A 6106-nucleotide genomic window follows, 5' to 3' on the forward strand; every position below is an offset into this window, starting at 1 on the left:
GATGCTAAGTAGACCGTCACGAATCTTCTTCTTTTCCTGATTTAGTCACTGCCTGGCGGTGGTGGTGCGAGGCCGGAGCGCGGTTTGAGGCTTCCCCCCCACCACGCCCCGCCCCGCCCCGCCCCGCCACCCCGCGATGATGAAGCTCGCTGTTAGGATGATTAAGACGCCGTGTCTAACTCGCCCGAGGGCGGCCCCGGGCCCCGGCCCCAGCGGTGCAGCACGGCGCCCTCGCCAAACCCTCCCCGAGCACTCCCAGCACTCCCCGTGCGGCGCGATCCTGAGTGAGGTCACGGCGCGTAACAGGATGCTGCGCGCGCGACGTCAGGACCGTCAGGACCGTCAGCACCGTCAGCACGTGGTCGCGAGCACGGCGTCGACCGCGCGCCGCGCGAGGACCACCGCGCCGGTTCGACCCAGCAGCCCAGTAAGGGCCGACGCCCACACAGAGCGCACCAGTGCACCACACGGTTTTAGAAAGTCACTTTTTCAATTTAATTTTTACGGCCGAATCGTGCTTGGCCGGCGACATTCGCGCGCAGAGCAGTGCGCGCGGTGCAGTAGTAGTAGTGCAGTAGTAGCGGGGGAGTGGGCACAACACTGGCTCGCGAAATGGAAACGTTCTGGCGAGGTTACTACATCGCGGCGAAGGCGAAGCCGCGGCGCCACTGCCGTCTCCAGCGCCGCAGGAAGTTCTCGAGCCGCGCGTGAGTGAGTGACTTGCAGATGCGCCGCTTTGGCGCCCCGCCCCGCCCCGCCCCGCCCCGCCCCGCCCCGCCCCGCCCCGCCCCGCCCGACCCCGACCCGCCCCGCAGCTGCGTGCAGGCCATCCTTCGAAATCCTGACGCCCTGACGCAACACGCAACGCCCATAGTGCGCGCTGCCACCGCGCCCACAGCCCGCCGCCGAACGCCGCCGAATGCTATGGTAATGCGCGCTGCGCTCATCGTGGCCGCGGAGTCCGGGACGGCGAATCCAAACACGGCCATTCCGCCAATGAGCAGCAGACTGATTCCGAGAGTCGTTTTCGTCGCTCTGCCCCTCTCTCACTCGTGGGGCGTCCCGTCTAGGTGCGAGAGAGACAGAGCGACGACAACGACTCTCGGAGGGCAGAGCGCCATCGTGGGTGGGAGCTAGACAGTCCGGCCGCGACCCGAACCGACCTCCAAGCAACGAGCAGCCCACTCGCGTTGGCTAGAGCGTCGTTTCGAACTTCTTCTCCGCGTTATTGCTTTGTCCCCGTGCCGCTTCGTGTCAATGAAGTGCGTGCTGTGCTTGCAGGGCCTCCGGAACGCGGTGACGCGGCGACGCGGCGCCGCCCGGCCGCGGAATTCGGGAGCGCTGACCTGCCGTTCCGTTCCTCCGGGAGAGAGTTCGACGGCGACCCCGACCGGCACACTGCGAGTCGTCCGCGGCCGGCGGCGACGTGCACGTCGAACGAGCGAGAGACAGAGGGGGAGGGAGTGAGTGACTGAATGTGTGGGTGAGTGAGAGAGTGTGTGTGTGGGTGAGGTGCGTTGCAGCGCCACAGCGCCGCGATGTCCTCGTCGCGGCGAAAGTGATCCCGGGGTGGATCGGCGAGGGCTGCCCACTGCCCATGCTTGCCGGCCTCGGACCCGCCGCCGCCACCACCCGGCGCTGAGGCTGCGATGGGGGCCGGCTGCTGCCGAGCGCACATCCTCCCCGTCCATGGCTACGGAGGCCCCCGCGCCCCCGGGCCGCCGCCCCGCCCCGCGTGGGGCCCGGCCTGGGGCACCACGGCGCCGGATCACAGCATCGCCAGCCTCAGGCCCGGCGACAAGTTTCACGTGAGTATGAGAAATTGCTACGGGGTGGAAGGGGGAGGGCGACTGGGGAAAAGTTTTTAATTAAGGTAGGCCCGGTCTTCTTGGACTTCTTGGCCTGCTTCCGCTGGCCCGGCGAGGCCCGGCGAGGCTCGGCGGCGGCCGCGCGTTGCCGGCGACATGCTGGTGATAAGCAGTCGCTGTGTTTACCGCGGCAACGGCAACGCCTGCAACGCCATTGCCGCCAACCTCGCAAGCCGCCGGTTGATAAGGTCCGCAAATCCACCTGTTGATGCCGCGCGGGGCGGGGGGGGGGGGGGGGGGGGGGCAGCGCCTTCGTGAGCCCGCACAAGGCCGCGGGTCAGGGGGTCAGCGAGGCGCGGGCGTCGCGGCGCCGCTCGCGGTCGATCCCAGTGTACCAACAGCACGCCCATTCCGAACAGCGATTTCGTCGCTCCGTCTCACTCGCGTCCGCACGGGAGTCCCCGTGAGTGTGAGAGAGGCGCTTGCGAGAGCGCGTTGCCGTTCGGAACCAGCATGCAGCCACACAATAGCTCGATAATGTGGCGGTCGTCTTCTTGCCTTGCCTTGCCGTGTCTTCTGTCTCTCTGCCGCCGCCCGCTGGATTTACTCGCGGCCCCGCCCCGCCCCGCCCCGCCCCGCCACGCGTCACTCGGCTGAAAAGTCCATTTTTCAACGCGTCCCTCCCGGCCGAACCAGTGACGACCGCCACAAAAGCACGGCGAGCTCTGACTGCGCCGAGTTGAGCAGAAAACGAAAAGGGAACTCCAGAGCAAGAAATGCGGAGACAGAGTGCAACCTGCGGACGCCGTGAGGGAACTCCAGCCGACGATGGCGTGTGTGTGTGTGTGTGTGTGTGAGTGAGTGTGTCCGTGCGTGTGTGTGCGTGCGTGCGTGCGTGCTGGGGCTCCGCCCCGCACCTGAGTGAGTGGGCGACGGCAGCAATGGAATGACCCAGTCATAAATCCCGGTGTACGGCGCCACGCCGCGCAGCCACGCCGGCAGTGGCTCCTCCCGGTTTAACGACGGCCCCTGCTACACCCAGGTACACCCCCCACCGCCCCCCACTGGCGCCTCAGAGTGTGGCGCCGCCGCGCAGGGCGCGCGGGGTGATGGTCTCGGAGACGGCGCCTGCGGAGCGCTGCCCTGGCCGAGGCCCTGGCCCTACCTGCAGACTGATGCCGAGAGTCGTTTCCGTCGCTCTGTCTCTCTCGCACTTATGGGGCGTCCCATATGGGAGCGAGAGAGACAGAACGACGAAAACGACTCTCGGAATCGGTGTACTGGCCCCGGCCTGCCCTGCCGGGCCTGCCGCGTGCATCCCGTATCCCTTTCCACGTCTCCGAGTGCCTGATAAAGGCCGTGCTGCAGGGCTGCGTGGCGCGCTCGTAGAAACGCAGGCTGCGGCAGGATTCGAACCTGGGGGCCGTGGGCCGGCCATCCGCGCCCCGCGCCTCTCACCCCGCACCACAAACCCCGCACCCCGATTGCGCACTCGAAGCAATTAACATTCCGGTGACGGCCTGCCGGCACGCCGGCCTGGTGGACCTGGTGGTCTAGGCCATCCTTGGCCGCGCTGCTCTAATTGTTGGTCCCCGTGGCAGTGTCGCGGCGTGTGTCTCTATGCGTCACGGCACTGTGTCACGGCGGTGTCCCGGCCACCCGGCCCTCGAGAGCCAGAAGCACTTCCCCACGCCGCTGGCAGGGCGGCCGGGTAGTATCGGTCGCTGCTTTCCTCGCCTCAATGAACGGAGTGGTGAAGGGAGGGGCCGGACGAGTCTAGTCGCGCCGCCACCAGGCCCTCCAGGCCCTCCAGGTAGAGAGCCGCCGAGGTATGCGGTGACGCGGTGACGTCGGCCAGGGCCTCCAGGGCCTCGGCCCGGCTCACTACAGTGCGCCAGTGGTACGAACGACGGGTAGGGCTGGCTGAAAGCACGCGGCGCGGCTCGCCTCGCTCTCCGCCCGGTTCGCTGCGCTGGAACAGAAAATAGAATCCAGCCAGCCGGCGATAGACGGAGATAGACGCGGCGTGGGCGGGGCGGGGCGGGGCGGGGTGTTGTATTCCCGCTGTGCAAACAGCGACTTTCCTCCAAACGCAATTGCTGTCGCCGCTTCGACAAAGTCATCATTACCACGCTCCGCTCCTCGCGCGCCGTGCCATGCCGTGCCGTGCCGCGCAGTGCCGTGCCGTGCCACCAGACGGGGTCGGATCGGCCCGGCCCGGCCCGGGCCCGACAGTGTCCCGCCCGTTCCCCGGTGTCGCGCGCGCTTTCACTGGGGTTGAAAGGGGCGACCGCGTGGTACCGCGTGTGTGTAGGTCGAGAGCAGCTCTTACACAGTGTACAGCAGACCGATTCCGAGAGTCGTTTTCGTCGCTCTGTCTATCGCACTCAACCGAGGCGCCTCTGAGTGCGAGAGAGACAGGGCGACGAAAAAGACTCTCGGAATCTCGGTGGTCAGAGGCGCCAGATAAGCCAGAAGCGCTGATTAATTCGGAAGCAAGATCGAATCGGGCCGGGCCGACAGTGCCGACAGAGCGTGAAAAGGAAAGGAAGCGCAAATATTGGCCCCGGGGCCCGGGACTGGCGATTGGCGTGGAATTGTCGGGCGGCCTAGTGACCTTGTCCACCCGCGTAGCGTCGCGCAGCGTTCGGCCGTCCTACCTGTGACGCAACCCCCCCCCCTCCCCCAGGCGCTCCTTCCCACGGCCGACGGCAAGCCAATGCAAGCCAGGCCGGCGGCCCCACGACACCCGCCGCAGACTCTCCCGCTCGTGTTGTCTTTCTTTTTCGGACTTCCTCATAGCAGGATAATTGGTGTTCGGCAAGAAACAAAGCAATTGAACCCGAGGACTGACTTCGCGGTGCGCGGCCCGTCGCCGTGGTCGGGAACTACGAGTAGTGGGAGGCTGGCTGCTGATGGCCGCGCGGCGCGGCGCCGCCATGGCGGCGCACAGTGGGCCAGAAGACCGGCGGAGGCGGTCAAAACTCTAGACGCGTTTTGAGCTCCAGAGCCGCTATTGGACTCGAACCGAACGTGTGACCCCACCAATGGGTTCATTGGTGTGGAGTCACACGTTCAGTTCGAGTCCCATTTCGCGACCGCCTCCGCCGGTCTTCTGGCCCACTGTGCGCCGCGCGAGCAGGATGTCGATGTCGCCGCGGCGAGGCGAGGAGGGGCGCAACGTCACACTGCAATCCATCTGCCGCCCGTAAGCGATACAAGAAACGAGAAACGAAAATACCGCGGCGTCATTGCGGTCCGCGCGGGTTCGCGAGGTGGCTCGCCTTCCAGTGCAGCGACTCGGTGCCGTCGCGTCGCGAGGCTTGTTTTTTCGCGAGCCCCGATGATGGCGTGGCGTCCGTCTCGTCCTGCAGGCGCTGCAGGCCGTTGCACAGACCACCGCGCGCCCTCGCCCTCGCTGGGGGCGTGTCGGCCGGCCCAGAGGGCCGCCAACTTATTTATTCGTCTCTGCAGACAGATTCCGAGGGTCGTTTTCGTCGCTCTGTCTCTCTCGCACCTGTGCGGGATGCGCCATGAGTGTGAGAGAGACAGCGCGACGAAAGCGACTCTCGGACGGGATAAGTCCGCGTTATATCTTGTTTCTTCTGCTCGCGACGGCAACTCGGTTGGCGACATTACCCCCCCCCCTCTCCCCCCGCAAACTTCTTAAGTATTCTTCATACAGCAGCACGACACCAGACTCGGACGAGATCAAGTTACACGTCGCACTGTGCCACACTGTGGTAGTGCGATCGCTCGCCTACGACGCCACAGCGGACAGCGGCGGCTTCCTCGGTTCCTCGTCCGAAAAATGAAAATGAGTGCCCGCTTTCATTTCCCGCTCTCTGTTCTTCCAGTTTCACCGCGAGCCGTTCATACGGCAACACCTGGTGGTCCCGGACAAGCCGGACAAGCCTTTCTCCGCCAACGGCGTGCACAACAAGGCCTTCACGTGAGTAGCAGTGTAGGAGCAGTACGGTCGAGTTTGGTACTAACAGTGTAGCAGTACAGTACTAACAGTATGGCAGTACAGTACTAACAGTGTAGCAGTACATTACTATATCAGTGTGGCAGTAGACCCACCCTGCTCCAGCCCGGCAGACGCGCTGCGCTGATCGCCAGGCCGCCCGGAGGGTAGGCATCCCAACGCGCTCCCGTCGGCTCGCGCGGCCTACCCGGCAGGCGCTCTTTTTCTCTGGAGTATCTCTTGGGTCAGCCTTCCAGCAAACCGAAGCGAAGGCGGCCGCTCGTCGCGGTTACACTTCGGCATTTCAGCCTTCCGCCGGCGTGGACGAGCG

The sequence above is a fragment of the Thrips palmi genome, unplaced genomic scaffold, assembly GCF_012932325.1.
Source record: "Thrips palmi isolate BJ-2018 unplaced genomic scaffold, TpBJ-2018v1 HiC_scaffold_8, whole genome shotgun sequence".
NCBI classification, from domain to species: Eukaryota; Metazoa; Arthropoda; class Insecta; order Thysanoptera; family Thripidae; genus Thrips; species Thrips palmi.